The 18502-nt window shown below is 43.0% G+C and overlaps 1 protein-coding gene across 9 annotated transcripts in view; it reads left to right on the top strand.

Moving 5' to 3' along the window:
- The window catches only part of RIPOR2 (RHO family interacting cell polarization regulator 2), a 227245-nt gene that overhangs the window by 140255 nt on the left and 68488 nt on the right, over positions 1-18502 (top strand). The gene's annotated exons all lie outside the window — the stretch shown is intronic.

Here is an 18502-nt window from a genome sequence, read left to right as displayed (position 1 = left end):
GAGCAAGTGGAAAAGCAAGATAACCGGGCGGATTTTGTTGGGGGGAGGGGCGGGGGTGGTGCAGAGGGGATGTTGGCAGCGTGGAAGGTTCTTATCCTGAAGATACCAACGTGTTGCTCGAGTGACGGAGAGGAAACGTTTAAGCTTTTGGTCCGGGGGAAACAATCATGATTGTCTTGGAAAACATGTTGGGTCCGTCTTTCCTCCCTGCTCTCCACTTCCTCCATGCTCACAGCCATGCAGTTGGTTGAAGTTCTAGGACTGGGACTAATCGTCGCCCCCATTCCCAAAGAGATTGTACTTGGCGCTCCGTATGGGACTGGGCATCTTCTGTGAGCATTTGCCCCTTTGTTATCTGACACGTGATCACTTTTTCGTTTTTGTTTTCTATCAGGGTTATCTGGCTCTGAGAATGTTCCTCTTCTCCTACCCACCCCCACCCCAGGATATTCCTATTCACCTATTTCCCCTCTTCCTCTTCCTCCTCCAGCCTTTTTGAACCAGCCTCTGAGTTTTCCCTCTAATCCCCCCCCCCCCCATTGTGTCTCCATCAGACTGTTTTAGCTGCTGTTCCAAGCAAGGGATGTCAGCTGTGAACTCTTCAAGAAGGAGCATCATCGGGCTACTCTCCAGTGGTTAATTAGGAAGCAGCCAGTGGCTAACCTTCTGTAGGAACAAATTGCAGGGGTGTGTCTACTCAGGGTAACAGCCACTAGAGGAAAGGGCCTCCCTGCTTTTCACCATCCCTGGTAGCCCAACCCTCAGGCTCAGCCTCTTGTGCCCAGCTCCCCCTTCAGTAGAGATACTGCCTAATCCTGTCTCTTCCCCAGGAAGGTGATACACTTGCCCCAAAATCTGCTGCATCCAAGCATCTGAAAACCTGAATACTGGAGAATCTGTTGAGCAAAAACGTACTGCATATGTTGCTTTTCCGAAAGGCCCCCAATGGGTGCTGCTTCTCTCTTCCTCTGCCAATCCAGTGTGAGATTTCTGCTTTAAATATTTTATCTTATGTATAAATATAAAGGAATACCAAGCTAGAGCGAGGAAAAGCTAATAAAAGCCTGCACTAGGGACTTGCACAAAATTCTGAGTACCCGAACACAAGCGCCAGCAGTGGCTCTCTTTCTTTTTGTTGACTGCAAAGTCAAATTATTTCCAGCAGAAAAGGGACCCATCCCTTTTCAAGGGTGACCTGGAGAAACCAAGGGACCTGGGAAGGAGATATTTATATCTACAGGTGTTGGTAGCTAAACTCATATCAAATTCTACTCTTTAGTGTTGAAGTCCATTGACTTGGGGCCCTGCCCATGACGGCCAGGTGTCCTGCCCAAACGGCCAGGTGTCCTGCCCTAAGTCTGAGGTTGCTGAATGGATACATCCCTAGTGTAGTTAAACCCCACAGCCCAGCTGTGATACCAACCACATGCTCACTTCTGAATATAACCAAGTCACTTCTCTGCTATATTTTGGGTTAATTCACAGATTATTGGCTCACCCCATGGTGTCAAGAGACTAAAACACAGACAAAGGCAGTTCTGGAGGGTGGGCAGCACAGCCTGCACATTTCACATTAAATCGTGGAATCAGGCAAACAACAGTCCCTGGGGTTGAAGCGTTTGCAAACCTGTGTTTTATTTTTACTGTTCATTTCATTCAATGGCTTGGGGAAAAAAGATAAAATGCTGTCTTGTTTCTATTCTGCAAAGAAGTCAGAAGTCTAAAACCAGTTTCTTCCTTTTCTTGGGAGGAGGTGGCGGTAAAGTGAAAGTCCATTTTGTTTATGCAGTAGGTGCTCCTCTGGGCAATGGCAGATTTGACTTTCCACTTGGGCTTTCTCTGCCCTGGTGGCCATGGGCAGGGCCTCGTGCTTCTGAACAGCTCCTCTACCAAGGTTATTTTCATCTGCCAAGCTGAACTCCACGAGCTGGAGGAGATAGACAGCTTGTGTTTGTGGCCATTCAACCAGAAAAGAATACCAGCTGAAAACAGACAGTGAAGCAAGGGAAGCGGGGCTGGGGGTGGGGAGAGGAGGTACAGATAGGCCAGCAGCGCATAATTGGTTCCCCAAAGGCAAACCTAGACGCGGGATGGCTCCGTAAAGCAGTTGTCGTGTAAACACCCCACAGTGATTATTTGAAAGATCCCGTCAACAAAGGGGAACGATTATGACTATGTGCCTTTTCATCTGGAGGGAACCCTCCTTTGGCTTCATTCCTCTCCGCTTTCAAAATCATATCCTTCTAGACAGTTTCTCCGCACAACATTTTCCCCCTGAAAATGAAAACCTCCCCATTGTGCATGTGGAGGCCTTCCAGCCGATTCAACTAAACAAAAGCACTCCATGCACAGATCTTGAATGAATTAATATCGAAACACCCACACGTCCTCCTCCCTCTTCCTATCTGCCCTCTGAGGCCACTGAGTTCCTCTCTGGCTGAATGGCCAAGGTTTGTTGTTGTTGGGTTTTTCGTTTTGTTTTGGTTTTGTTTTTTGGTCACTGTACACTAATCCCACCTTAGTTGGAAGTATTCCCAAATAATAATAGATGTTTTTCTCAGAATGTGGCCGGCTATGTAGAAAAGATCATTTTACACATGGCCCAATGCTGGGGTGCCCTCCCTGGACACCATCAAGAAAAGAAGCCACTCTGACTTATTGTCTAGTGTGCAAGGTTTACATGACACTGATGAGCACTGCGTGGAGGAGATGAATGTTTTCACATGTCTATCACACTAATTAAAAAAGAAAATTAGATTTCTTTTCAACAGTGAAAGCAAATGAGGTGCAATATTTCTATGTTGTATTTCATAAGATTAAAACGAGCTCTCTGCCAGACCAAGGAGGGCAGAGTCTTAGACAAAGGGAATGTTTTTCACACCATTTAGCATTCAAAAATATAATAAAATGATTAACAAGTATTTTTATTTCTGAGGTGCATTAGAAGTCCAAGTCCTCAGTGTTTTGTAATTTAAGGGAGTACTGGGATCTGGCCAAAGTTAGATTTTTTATTCAATATGAAAGTGTAAGATATTGATTATACCTTCTAGGAAGTGCACAGTCTGGTAGGGAAGGAGGAAGAGCCCAACTGTGTTGGACAGAGTGCTGTCCACACATGTCTTGGTTTGCCCTGTGTACATCTGTTGTTGCAGCATAATTATTAATAGCACCCCTTTCACTCAGAAGGATTCCGGTTTGGTCACCCTAGAAATGGGCTGTGAGAGGTCAGAGGAAGGAGAGGAAGGCTGTGATTGAAGTAGCCAGTGAAGATTTCATCCGTGCCTATGGTAAGATTACAGATAAATGGAAGGGAAAAGGGAAGACTCACCAGATAAGACTAGGAAGACGGTGAGCTCCCTGAGGGCACAGAGGGTCTATTTTGTTCCTTCCTGGATCCTCAGGGCTTGCGTGCTGCCTAGCAAATCATAGGCATCAAATGTGAATTCGTTGCCTGTGACCTAGATTCAAGATCAAGACTGAAGGTAGGAAAGTTCAGGATAGTGAGGCGGTGTGCCTGGCAAAGGTCAGATGGGCACGATTATGAAATAAGGCTATTAAATAATGGTGATGGTGCTAAAACGAGGCTGGCGATGCCCGTCCCACAAAACAACCTGTGTACAGAACAATGTCCTGTAACTCTTGTATAATAAAGTCACTTGTCTTTGGGGTTTAATGCTGTGGCTTTCACCTCGAGCACTGGAAGTGATCTATTCCTTCTCAAACAAATTGTTCAGGAAGGAACTGAAGGAACAATGACTCCATTCTCTTCAAGCTGGTCCCCTTCTGTCTTTGTTTTCTGGGAGGACTTTTGGAAGAGAGGCAAGAGCGGGGTGGGGGGGAGGGTACCTCACAAATACAAAAGTAATACAGATGAACACAAAGGGCACACGGTTTTTCCTTCCCATAATAGGGGGAATAAATCCAAAGTGACAGTTTCCTGGAGCTAGTGCAGCTCCTGAGAGGTTATTCCCAGTACAGCATTTGCTTTCCCTACCTTTTGCTATATATGAAGGCCCGGAGTGACTTGGTCTTGGCCTTAACTGTAACAGTCTACCTTCTAATTAATGTGACCCCGCTGATATATGGAGGTTCAAGGTTAACTTCCCTAAATGAAGATTCCTGTATAACTACCAGGTAACCCGTGAACAGCAGTGCCATACTTTTCATTTATAAAGTTATTTAGCAGCATTTTAGCCACTTTGAAATGATCCGTATCTTCCGAAATTGTAATATAATTTAGTGTTGTCTTGGTGATGGTTCAGAAATATGTGGAGCTTAGAAAAGAGAGAGATAGACACACACAGGGATATAGCACTGAGAACATGCATCGGGGTTCAGAATCCACTCAGCAGAAAGGACATAAAATGACTTATGGAATTGTCAGGTCAGGAAGGCCAGGGAAACACACCCTAGGTCGAGCTTTCTGTAACAACTTTGAAAGTCGTGTTGTAGTGGAGTCACTGCCTGATCAATAATCTAGATGCTACCTGCTGATTTAGGAAGCTACTGTCTCCAGAATGAGGCTGCCACTGCCACCATCAGGAAACAGCCAGCCAGGAAGGCACCACAGGAAAGCCAGACAGTCCATGAAGGTGGTTGCCAGTGGTGACAACAGAAAAGGCAGAAGTATAGCATAGCAGGCAAAATAATGTGTCGTCACCCCCTCCCAAAAGATATCCTAATCCCTGAAACCTGTGAATGAAGAGATTACCTTACATGGCAAAAGGAACTTTGCAAATATGATAAAGTCAAGCACCTTAGGATCATCCTGGATTCTCCAGGTGGGCCCAGGCTAATTTCATCAGTCCTTAGAAGCAGAGAACCTGTCCCAGCTATGGTCATATGACTATGCAGGAAGGGTCAGAGAGATGCAACATTGCTGACTTAGAAGGTGGAGCAAGAGGCACCAAGAGAAGAAATGTGGGTGACCTCTAGAAGCTAGAAAAAGCAAGGAAGTGGATTCTCCCCTGGAATCTCCAGACGGGAACACATCTGTGAGACCCATTTCAGACTTCTGACCTCCTGAACTGTAAGCTAGTAGTTGTGTGTCACCTTATGCCACTAAATTTGTAGCAATTTGTTAAAACAGCCGTAGGAAACCAATACCCACAGCCTCCCCATCAAATCTTGTGGCAAGTACCCCTGGTGGAGACCCCCTGCATCATGTGCGTAATCCGAGCTGCAGGGGATTCTCAGAAGTGTTTTCAGCTTCTGGGCTTCGGTACTAGAAGGCACCGAGATGGGGTTGGAATGATGCTGAATGCCGATCACTCATATCCAGTGCAGCTGTCGTGGGAGCACATGGGGAGCCCGGGAGCCACAGGTGTATATGCACAGTGCCCTGAGGGACGGAGGCATGTAAATGTGGCAGAACAGAATCGGATGCCTGAGATTTTTAGGAAGTTTAACAAGTGTTATTAAGTCATTAAGGCACAAGGGGGAGGGGAAGAGAAGGCATCAGAATAGTTGCCTGTTTTACCGAACTAGAAGTTACTATCTGATCTATTAGCTATCGCTGGCAGGGTGGTAGTAAGGAGAGATTGTATGTAAGTATCAGTATCAGGGATAATTATTGACATTCTACAACTGATCTCAACTTTATAGTCAGTCTATATGGCAGACTATATTTTCCAAAGGTGGCCTCAACAGTGTCTTCCACCCTACAGGCCTTCCTACACAGTGACTTTGATACTCTTCCCATTGAGAAATGAGGCCTTTGTTTCTCCGCTCAAAAACCTGACTCTCTGGACTAATAGGGAATGTGACTTCTAAGGCTAGATCACAAAAGATAACTCAGCTTCTTATTAGCTCTTGAAGCTATCAGCCACCACATAAGCTATCTGACTATCCTGAGGCTGCCATGCTGTGAGGAAGCCCAAACTAACCAGCCACATGGAGAGGCCTGGCATCACAAGGAGAGAGAGAGATGCCTGGCCAGTACCCAGCTTCTCTGGTCCCTACTGCTCCATGTCCAGCCACCATCTGACTGCATGGTAGACCTTGAGCCAGACTGTCCAGCAGAGCCCTTCCCAACGCCTGACTCACTCTTGTTGTTTTAGGCCACTGAATTTGGGGATGATTTGTCACGCAGCAATAAACAACTGGATTGGTCCATGCTGTCGGATGCAGGAAAAAAAAGTCAATTAAAACCACAATCTTGTGTTATTCCTATCAGATTTCTTCACTGTGAGGTAAATAGTGTGACAGTTGTCAGTAGTAGAATAACCAAATCTAAAGCCCACGTTCTCTTGCTGTAGAATATTGGCCTAAGAAACTCATTCTTAAAATATGTATCAGAAGCAGTTTGTTGGTTGGTTTATTGGGGGAGGATTTAGGAAAAGGGGAATTGGTAGCATTGAGAAAGAATTTCAAACTGGCTAATTCAACGTGTGAATAAGCAAGACGCCTGGTAACTTCTTTTGAAAGTAGAATTGCCTCAGTGTGGCAGGTAGATGCGCTGCAAATCTTTACTTTGGGGAGTGTCGTCAAATTTGGGACCCACTTAGGAGATGGAGAAAAAGAGATGAAACACAGCCGGACTAACACACAATGAAGTGTGTTAACCCTCCTCCCCAGCAGGCTGACTGCTCTTCTTTCTTTTTCTACCACTTCTTTTTTGCACATGCCTCCTTCCTTGATACCCAAAGTTTACTGCTCCTGAAGTTCAAGTTCAAGGTCCCCTCAGAAATGGTACATAATAATACATTGGTCTAAGTCATAGTACCTTATATATCTGTGGGTTTTTGCAGTCTTCAACAACTTTCATCACATCCATTATCCCGTCTCAACCAGAGAACCCCATGATGTATGCAGGACGAACGTTAATGTCCCTGGTTTCACCAATTAGGAAACAAAACAAAAGGCTTGTCCAAAATCATGGTGCCAGTATGTCTAAGAGGCTGGGTTAGTGCTGAGCTGTTCTCCCTCCCATTTGGCGTCTGCCACCCCAGAATATCCATTCAACTGGCCTTCGTAGCAAAATCAATGTTAAGCTGGAGAGAGGGAGGGGTGATTTGTTCTGCCTGCCCACCATCTTCAGTCACCAAAATATGGCCTATTTGAAGCCCAATTCATTGAGAGCCTGAAGCATGACTGTTTTCTCTTACTACCTGACTAATGATGTCAGTTTGACACTGTATTTTGCAAGTGGAAACCTGCCCCGATAATGACATAAGAAAGGTCAGGAACTGCTCCCTTTGCAGGCTCCCATGACATCCCTAAAAAAGCTTTGCCCTTTGAATTTTGTCAAATGGCCTTTGGCCGAAAATAGGATAGAAATGGCATGTGCTGTTTCTTTTTTAAGGGTTATTTATTATTATTTTTTTAGATCCTCAAAGTGTGTTTCTTCACATTAATATATTTTCCAGATGTAATTTTTTTTGGCTCTGAGTATTGCAAAATGGCTCTTTTGCCACTGATGGAAGAAAACAGCCAAAGCAAGAAGAGGCTAAGGGGCTACATTAACTCAAGGTGCTTTCAAATATGTGAATATACAGTTATCAAGCTAGAGGTACTGAAAAAAAAATTGAAAGAATGTGTAGTTTTCATTTAAGGAATGAGTCTCACTCCTTTACAGTCTAACTGGGGGGAAATAAGTGCAGGTAGACCTTGCATGTAGATTCTGCGTACAAAAAAGATGTTCCTGGGCTTCCCTGGTGGTGCAGTGGTTGAGAGTCCACCTGCCGATGCAGGGGCTGCGGGTTCGTGTCCCGGTCCGGGAGGATCCCATATGCCGTGGAGCAGCTGGGCCCGTGAGCCATGGCCGCTGAGCTGCGCGTCCGGAGCTTGTGCTCCGCAACGGGAGAGGCCACAACAGTGAGAGGCCCGCGTACCGCAAAAAAAAAAAAGATGTTCCTTGCATCTTCTCCCCTTAAGTAAATTATGTGATACTGAATGAAGGCACAGGGAAGTCTGAAGCCATTGCAATTTTTAAAAATAAACCCAATTTCTGAATTACATATATGTCCACATGTATCTCATATCGCATGTTGACATAAAGCCCCTCTTCTGTAGTGAAACATCGAATCGAAATAAAATGTTTTATATAACAATATTAATAATAATAGCTATCATTTAATAGCATTTCCAATGTGCCAGGCACATGTATTCATTCACTGAATTCTCTCAGTGACCCCAAGGTAATTACTATTATCATCTGTACTTTATAGATGAGAGAACTGAGGTTCAGCGAAATTAGTAAAGACAGAGTACAGTTTTAAATCTGGGCCGCCTGGTATCAGTCTGGGCTGTAGCTATGGATGTAAATATACAAAGACCCCAGATTCAGAGTTCCTATAACTGCCGGTTAGTAGCATGTTCCAGAAGCCTGAGTTCTCGCACAGAACTGAGCTGGATTATGGTTGCCAGATCACTTGGCTTAGTCACTCAGTACTCAGATGGTCCATGCAATTTTCAGGTCGAGAGTCTTAGTTGATATCAAGGCATTAATGAGACACTTCAGGACTTTATTGTAATCACTGAGAAGCTTTTTCACATCATCCAGCCAAAAGGTTCATTAGTCCCGCTAAGTAAGCAGTGTGCCTGTGCTGAGAGGTACCCTATCACAGGGAAACAGACACTTTTCCACTGAGTAGACAATGCGTCCTGATAAGTGATGTGTGTCAGTGGCAAGCCTTCCCCTTCCTCATGCAAACAACCGTCCTTCGCAATGCCTCCGATCTGAAAACCCCACAAAAGGGGAGGGAAATAGAGAAAAAGCAAACTTGGGAGAAAAAAGGAGTCATTCCTTCCCTTTTAGAAGGATTATTGTCTAATCCATACCCACATGTAAAGTGTCCCTTGTTCAATTTTGTCTTAATTACTGAATGTAGGAAAACAAGATCATTGTTAATTCATGCAGTTTAATTTATGCATAGGAGAATTATACAGGATAATTACCTGCAGTTGAAGGAAATGAATAGTGTCAGAGCTGGTTAATCCATGCATGGTTCACCGTTCTGTCCCTCTCTCAGAAAAGACTTAAAGCGGTAACCAGTGTGCATGATGTGCAAAATTGCATTGGTTTGTTAAATGGAAGTATTTTTTCTTTTTCTTTTTTTTTTTTGCGGTACGCAGGCCTCTCACCACTGCGGCCTCTCCCGTTGCAGAGCACAGGCTCCGGACGCGCAAGCTCAGTGGCCATGGCTCACGGGCCCAGCCGCTCCGCGGCACGTGGGATCCTCCTGGACCAGGGCACGAACCCGCGTCCCCTGCATCGGCAGGCGGACTCTCAACCACTGCGCCACCAGGGAAACCCTTAACTCCTGTTTGATCTTTTCCAGAAGTGCCCATTTTTCAAATCAGTGCAAGAGAAATTATCTTCATGGGCCCTATGTTAGCCTGAGTAAAATTTCTTTTATGGGAATAATTCAATGGGAATGATGATTATTTCATTTATCAAGATGTATGGGGGATTTATCATAATGATTGGTAGTTTCCTCATTGTCTGGAACCTCTGGGATCCAGTGGCTTCCAAAAACTAAAACCGAAACAAACAGCTGCAACAAATTATGGGACGATGAGTGGACACAGATGGAAATATCCTTGTGATTTTTGTCAAGCAATAGATAGCTGTTAAAGCCTCTTGGAATTCATCTATGGTAATTGGGAGAAGAACAAGACTTGGTTAAAGTTTATTAAAAAAATTATTCTCCATAACTTTTCAAACATGTTAGACAGTTTACAATAATACACAATTAAAAAAGAGAATAAGTATCAAAAGAAGGAGCTCAGAAAGTCAGTATTCTAACTTTAAAAAATTAATGTTTATGCTACAATTAAGCAGCAAGTTTTGCTCTGAGCTTCGTTGTAGCCAGACCAAAACGGATACATACTCGGTTATCACTGAAGTTACTGCTATCAGGAAGATGGACACGCAAAATACAGCAGTTCCTCGGAGGGCCAATTACCCCAGCAATGAATTATAAAAGAAATGTCTTATGTGGGAACTGACACAGAGGAGGTTAATTTGAGCTCGTTAAACCAGAGCATTGCAGTGAAGTTCAAAAGTCGACACTTTGCACGTCGACCTTCACTCTTATTTTCTTATCCCTCCATCAGGTTCTCCTAAAGATCCAAAAGGAGCAATCAAAGGAAACTTCATGAAGAGAAAAAGAAATAGGTATAGTTGGCCTTCAATTGCTCTGTTTTGGACAAAAAAAAGAGAGATTCAACTTTTCTAAGGCAAAGTTACATGCCATAATCAGGTTTTTGTCTTCAGGCAAGGTTACCAGAAGGAGTTGAGGGTGACTCCTCCCTGCCTACATGTTCTCACAGGGGAGCCCGGCTCAGACAATTGAGTTGCAACTTCATGATAATCTTATTGCAGTGCCGGAATTCAGCACTTGAGATCTTAGGTTTCAGCGAGACCAACCTGATTAGCAAAATGAAGAGCATAAAAACATAAAACTTTCATTGCTTAGGTGAGGCCATTTGTCTTTATATCCTTGACCTTGATGTTGATGATGATGGTGGTGGTGGTCGCAGGCATCTGTTTTACTGAGTGTATACTCTGTGCCTGGCGTTACACTTTACAGGCTCGATGTCCCTTAATCCTCACAATAACTTAACGATGTCAATATTATGAGCCCCATTTTAGAGAAGAGGAAACTGAGCAGAGGTCATTGTTCCAAAGAGGAGATTCACACCAATTGTGTGACTGCAGACTGATGGTCTAACCACACACCACACAACTTGAGGTGTCTGTGTGTGCACGTGTGTGTTTAAGCTTCCGGATCCTGCTGCTCCCTTGCTCTTACTTGCTGCTCCTCTCTGTTGTGTACAAAGACGCTGACTGTAGCAATCTCTAAGATTCTGTCTAACTTAAGACCCTCTATTAATTAGAGCTGTGATGGCATGACATTACCTCTGAGCTGACTCTCAGGAAATACGTAACATATATATACACGTGTTAAGTTGAAGTGTATTCTCATTCACTAAGACAAATGCTCCCACTTAAACCATTTTCCTTGACTCTGGAAGTGCTAACAGAAACATAACTGATACATTTGATACTGCCCTTCCCTGCTGAGAATATTAATTGTGGCACACAGCGTGGTCTGAAATCCAGCTCTGGAAGGCGGCAGGAGGGTAGGGGGTGCAGTGGCTGGCTGTGTCCAGCCACCTGTCCATACTGTTGCCCCCTTTTTCTCTTTACCCTGAATACCCCAAGCCGAACAGTTGGAGGGCATCTGCTCTTGGGGCTGGAACACCCACACTGCTGACTCGGAAACAATAAACCCATCCTGCCAAATGGTGTATTTTTGGTACAGAGAAAAATTTGTCCCTCCTAGGGATCAAAATACATTCTTATGTGAATGCATGTCATTTTTTTAAAGACATTGCCCAGTTCACATTCCACATTCTGCTCATCCCACTGGATTGTACTCAGCACCCACATTTAATGTTCTCTGTACTTTCAATTCCGAAGTCTTGGGATGAGGTTTGAGAAACACACAGTGTGAATGACACCCTTCAGAAAAGAAAATGTTCAGAGCAGCTGGTTGTCCGGAGGGCGTCCACTGAAAAGCTCACAAATCATACCGTAGAAAATCAACTCTTAAAAATGCCTGCTTGGTGGTAAAATATCCTAGGATCTTGTGCCGTATTTAATGCCAACTGCATTTTTTTATTTAGGAAGAATCAATGATTTTTTTACCCCCTCTGCATATATTATATAGTCTCTCCAATTGAACCCTAGCTCAGCTAATTCGACTTTCAAGACACCTGAGAATGCACAGTACTATAAATGAGATCGTAGGTAAATTATAAAGCTCAGGAAATCAACCTCCTGTGAAAGATTTCTCGTCTGGGAGATGCACAGGAAGTCTCCATCCAGACCTCGTTAAACTGGAGACAACTTGATAATACATCCTCATCATCCTAACGATAAGAATAGCGAATGCTATTCACTGTTCTAAGCACTTTAATTCAGTAACCTATTTAATTTTCACAGGAAACTATGAGTTTGGTTCTTTTCCCAATTTTACAGATGAGGCAATTAAGGTCTGGAGAGGTTAAGCAGCCCATCAAGGCTATACAATATAAAGTGGTACTGCCGGGCCACAAACCCAGGCAGGGTGAATTCTTTGGTCTCAGCAGCCCTGAGACGCAAGGCTCACTTGCTTTGTCAGCACACAATTGGAAAGCAGAAGATTAGAGGACCATGAGTTCCAGTCCTGATAGGCAGTTACTTTTGAGTCTTTACAACAGTGGAAAAGTTTTTTCTTTTAAATCCTAAGCTTCTCAGAGCCATTCCTTTTTGCCACTAAATAAGAGAGACAATTTTGTCCTGTGTTTCTGGTAAAGACTACAATGCCTTTTTCAAATATTTCTTGTAGTGGAGTTGGAATCAAGTGACTAAAGAACATTAATCGTGACTCAATTTTTTACATATTGAAAGAATGGAAGGCAGATGTGACCAAGATTATGGTATACTGTGTGCGCAGAGAAAAATTAAACCCTGGGAAGATTGTTTTAAGTATCTCTGGCAAGGCTCCACCCCAGATCAATTAAAACAAAGTCTCTGGGGATGAGGCTCAGACAATCACTTTTTTTTTTTTTTTTTTTTTTTTGCGGTACACGGGCCTCTCACTGTGTGGCCTCTCCCGTTGCCGGGGACAGGCTCCGGACGTGCAGGCTCAGCGGCCATGGCTCACGGGCCCAGCCGCTCTGCAGCATGTGGGATCTTCCCGGACCGGAGCACGAACCCGTGTCCCCTGCATCGGCAGGCGGATTCTCAACCACTGCGCCACCAGGGAAGCCCAACAATCACATTTTTAAAAAGCTCTCCAGGAACTTCTAGTACACAGCCAGGTTTGAGACTCTGTAAATTATATTAGGCTCTTTCTGGATGTTATTGATAGTTATATCAATAGGAAGGTGCAGAGGCTGAGATATAGGTTAAATATTTATTTTAATGTGGTAAATATCTTCAAATAAACCCAATAATTCAGTTCTGGGTTTAGTCAAAACTGAACTTTCTGGATTTAGCCACAAGAGTTTAAGGTACAAGGCATTACTCCTGAATAGCAAGGATTACCCATTTATTTTTGTTGAATCTAAAATGCTGTTATTGTTATACTATGTTATACTATGTTACAATGAGCATCTCATTGTGGGGAAAGGTTATGGAATAAGAAAATAAAAAGCAAGGAGAGTGACAGTGAGACAAAGATCAATTGTTCCTGAACCCTCTGAGCACCTGATCAGACCTGATTAGTGACGTCTTCGGGGCCGCAGGGCATTCTGAGTACTGGTGACCCTCCACTCCAATTGAAGGAAAGTCACATTAAGAAGCAGGCAAAGAAGGGAATTCCCTGGCGGTCCAGTGGTTAGGACTCTGCGCTCTCACTGCCAAGGGTGTGGGTTCAGTCCCTGGTCGGGAAACTAAGATCCTGCAAGCCACGCAGCGCGGCCAAATTTTAAAAAAAAGAAAAGAAAAAGAAACAGGCAAATAAAACTAGAGGAGGAATTCTGCTTTCTCAGCTAAAGGAAAATAGAGATGAGTAGAAGCAAGGCCACATGTGGGTGGCAGAAACTCCAATGCTAGTTCTGGTTCTGCCCACAGCCTTGTTGGAACAGTTGTCTACAGGTCAATTTCCTTACCTAGGAATCATGGTAATTGTCCTACCTAATTTACAGGGTTGCCGTCAGGATATAGATGTCAAAACATTTGGAAAAGAGCAACCTGCAAACATGAAATGTTATTATGAGTCTCCTCATTAGGTGATACTACAGACAGCTGTGTGGCCACCAAAAGATGCACCATTCTGTTTATTTTTATTTCCCAAAGGGTCACCTGTTCCAAAGTCTTCTAAATTTAGCATGAGGTACTAAATTCTTTGGGTGCTCCATATGGTGGATAAGGCCTCTGTCAATTGGCTTGAACACCTAACTTCCCTACATAGATTATTTCATCTTTTCATTTTTGCATGAGTAATGCTCCTAAGCTCAGTGCTGCCAGTTTGTTCACAGTATGCGTTTGTTTCTCAAGTCCTGACGGCCTTAGACCCCTCTGTGCCCTTGTCCATGATGAAAGCCTCAGGATATTCCCGCGAGCTTCTTCCTACAAGCCAGAGGACGGAGGCAAAATCTGAGGCCCCCTGACCACACAGTTCCTTTCCCTGTTAATCTGCTCCATGTCTAAGAGAGATGGTCCCAGTTTGGGGGTTTCTGTGTTTACACAGATGTTGGTCTGGGAGGAATGGAAAATTAGGTGGATCTGGAAATTCTTAAAGCCAGTTAATTTGACCACCAATGTGGTCAAATGATAGGCTTCTTGTTTGCTTCCAAGTGGGATTGGGTCGACTCACCAAGGAAAAAGGCTAAACCAAATCTCCCTCTCCTTCGAGAGAAAACAGACAAATTTCCCTTCTCTATGACCTCATCTTTACCCACACCGAGATTCGAGGAGGACAGGGATTATCATGTATTGCTTTCATCCTGCATCTCCCATTCTTACCTTCACTGAGTTCTAAAGTGCTCCATAAAGCGGGTGAAAGTTAAGGATTACTGTCTCCAACACTATACTTGCTTGCTTCATGCTAGATGCGGGCCCTGACACCCATACACTATTTGGGATTGCCTTCTTATATCAGCACTGGGCCAGTAGACATCCAATAAATTAAAATGTTCAAATATGCATGTAAATAAAGAAAATGGGATAACAAATTCCTAAAAACCCATCACCGAGTAGAATGATTGTCAAGAATTTTCCACACTTGCTTCATCCATCCCTTTTGTTATTGTTGTTATTAAAGCATCTTAAAGTAAATCTAGACCGTATGTCATTTCACTCCGACAAGCTTCCGTGGGCATCTCAAAAGTGTGGACATTTTCCTGCATGATCCTAATTCCATTTTGCACCTAACAAAATGAGCGATATTTCCTTAGTATCGTCTAATATCTAATCCATATTAAAATGTCCCAAGTGTCTCAAAAATGACTTTTTTCAGGCTTCCCTAGTGGCACAGTGGTTGAGAGTCTGCCTGCCGATGCAGGGGACACGGGTTCGTGCCCCGCTCCAGGAAGATTCCTCATGCCGTGGAGCGGCTGGGCCCGTGAGCCATGGCCGCTGAGCCTGTGCGTCCGGAGCCTGTGCTCTGCAACGGGAGAGGCCACAGCAGTGAGAGGCCCGCGTACCACAAAAAAAAAAAAAAGACTTTTTTCATTAGGTTTGTCATCATGATTAAAACAGGGTCCACACATTGCATCAAGATGGTATGTCTTTTGAGTCTCTTGTCCTTTCTCCTCCCTTTTTTCCCATGAATAAATGATTTGATGAGTAGGAGTCTGAAGCCCTGAGAAGATCTGTCCAGAGAAAGCCTGTTACCTGCTTTATTTCTCCCAGGCTGACCAGAGAATCACTCGCTGTCACTCTACTTTTCATAACTTCGCCCAGGCTGACCAGATGGGTGGGGTGGTGGAGACAGTGGCTAAGGACGCAAGAAAATGGATAAAAACCACTTTCTCACTAGTGAACCAGAGACAAAATTTAAAACACAGAGCCAAAAGAAAGCCAAGCATTTCAGAGTGAGATTTGAGTCCCAGAAGATAGAAAGTATCCCTTCAAACAATTCTACTGTGACCCAGAGGATGGAGTGAATTCACAGGGAATGGCCTAGAACAGGGTTGAAACTGGTGAGAGTCAGGTGATGGAGTGGTGTGGTAGGGAAGACAGGTTGTCTTGGGAAAAGTCTTCCAACCCCTCTTTTTCCTGCTTTATAAAAATGGATCTGACTCCCCTCTAGGTAGATTGGCTAAGGGCATGAATGGGCAAAGGGTCACAGACAGCTAAGAGCAGAAGTTAATTTGCTAGCTGAGTGGGAGCTTGGTGTGATTTTAGGAGTTATGTGGGCATCTGAGAGGGGAAGCATCCTGACAGTGCCTTTGGGCTCAGAATCCAAGTAATATGGCATTTCACATGTGTACAAATAAGCCCGTAATGTATTCTTTTGTCTTTGCTGTTGGGAATTTGCCATATGTTGATGGGTCCAGTGTGGGATCCATACACATTTGTTCTTTCTTTGCACTAAATTGTACTTTAAGCTAAGGATTAAATGGACTTTTTGCTTCATTCCTGTTTCTACAGCTTCAAATCCTCTGGACAGAGCAAGGGATAGTAAGAAATTATTTTACGCCCTTGATGTACCATAAAAAGGAACATAATTCTGCTTTGTTGATAATCTAGGTATTTGCACATCGCTATACCTAACTGCTTTGCATTCTGGTTATAAATTATTTGATTTTGGCAAACAAAAATAACGCAGCAGATGTTGTTAATATGACCACCTTCTTGGTATGCAGCAGCAAGGACCAGTAATGAAACCACTATCCCTATTATAGCAGTTTAATTTGCTAAAATTACCATTCAGAGAACACGTGTACAGGCCCCTGGGAAACCACTCAGCTTTGAAACTGCTGGCATGTGATGGCACGTTCATATACAGCCTTATTCTATTCGAACCACAGAGTAACTTTCTGACACTGAGTTTTTCTGAAATGTTATCATTTGCATCCTCCTTTTTTTATCACCTGTACTTCGTTTGGTAATAATTCACGTGACTTCAGACAGAACGCCACAGATCTAAGGAGACCAAGGTAAAATTATCAGAGAAATCTACTTGAAGGCAGAGAGAATTAACAAGACAGATAAATGTCCCTCTATTAGTACATAATGATTGGAAAGTGCCAGCCTTCAACTAGCTCATTTCCTTAATAAAAACATTTTTTTATTTGTATGTTGCTTAAAAAGCAACAACAAAAAATTAGTGCTCACTTCGGCAACACATATACTAAAATTGGAACAAGACTGAGAAGATTAGCGCGGCCCCTGTGCAGGGATCACATGCAAATTTGTGAAGCGTTCTGTATTTTTCTATTATACATAAAATAGAGAAGCAATAAAGATTTACTGTATAACACAGGGAACTATATTCAATATCTTGTAATAACATAACGGAAAATAATCTGAAAAAATATATGTATAATTGAATCACGTTGCTGTACACCTGAAACGAACACAAGATTTTAATAAATCAACTATACTTCAGTTGAAAAACTTACAACGTAAGATCTAACAAACATTTTTGTGCTTTTATCAGACTGTAGTGCAAACACAACAGGTCATTGCTTCATGTAGCAGATTCACTCCAATACCACTATCCCTTTATCGATTTTTTAAAATTAATTTTTATTGGCGTATGGTTACAACGTTGTGTTAGCCTCCACTGCACAACTAAATGAATCAGCCATACACATACAGATATCCCCTCCCTTTCGGGCATCCCTCCTATTTAGGTTGCCACAGTGCATTAGGTAGAGTTCCCTGTGCTACACAGTGTGTTCCCATCAGTTGTCTATTTTATACGTAGTACCAATAATGTATATGTGTCAATCCCAGGCTCCCAATATCGATTATTAATTTTCATCATAAGTCTGCGTTATGAGAAGTCTTTCTATAAAGTTACAGTTACATAAGTGAATCATTCCATAGCTAACAATAAGCACCCGAAGGTGATCGGCACACGCCGTCATTTACAGGCTTCTAAAAACTGCGTGACGCAGGCTGTAATCAAGAGAATCAGAACAGAGACTGTGAATAATAATGCATGTCTTCCCACATAAATCCTTTCATCTTCCCTCCTCTGGATGAGCCCTCACTTCTTCTTCTTTTTTTTTTAGTAGAAAAAGCCAAGTTAAGGAGCTCCAGGGGCCAAAGCTGAGAAGGCATCCAGGTGTTCTAACCCTGCATCCCTTGGTCCCTTTAAAACCCCTACGAGCTGCACTTTATACCCTCATATATTATATTCAAGTCTATAATAAGATGCCTGAATGCTAAGCATTTGAAGTGCTGCTTTTAAAAGTGTTGTCATAACAACAGGAATAAAATGACAAGTGTAACTTGACTTTGAAAAGACTGCCTTAGTTTTAAGTCCATTGCTTTACCTAAGCAAGGGCTTAACTGTAACCTCCTAGTGCAAACAAAGGCTGTGATCAAATGACATTACCATAATTGAGTCTGTATCTTTCGCTATACTTGCCATCACATAAAATTGTCAGTCCTCCATCAATTCAATTTAATTGCTCGGATGGCCAGAAATAAATTAATTGACCATAAGAAGAATCTATTTGTTTGATTATGTAGGCCATATCTGAAAAGCTTTAAGATAATTTCTTCTCCTTTCTCTGAGATGAACTGTACCATGTAGCTTAATTATAAGGTTCAATTCTATTTTCTACCTGACTCTCATGCCCGCAAATGAATACCAGTGTTGGTCACCCATGCTGGGCAAGGTACATGGTACATGATTATGCTTCCCAGCACACTGTTGGGTACATCCTTCCAGGACCTAAGGATTTTTTTTCTCTTTAAGATGTCCAAAGTTGTAGCTCCATTCTAGTGAAAATGATTAAAACTATGAGCTTATAAGAACGGTAATTTCAGTAAAGTCAAATAACAATAGAAGATGTCAGTGTCATTTCGTTGCTGTTTTGAAGTAAA

This window comes from Stenella coeruleoalba, assembly GCF_951394435.1.
Source record: "Stenella coeruleoalba genome assembly, chromosome: 10".
In the NCBI taxonomy this organism is placed as follows: Eukaryota; Metazoa; Chordata; class Mammalia; order Artiodactyla; family Delphinidae; genus Stenella; species Stenella coeruleoalba.
This window is presented reverse-complemented; position numbering and strand designations above follow the sequence as displayed.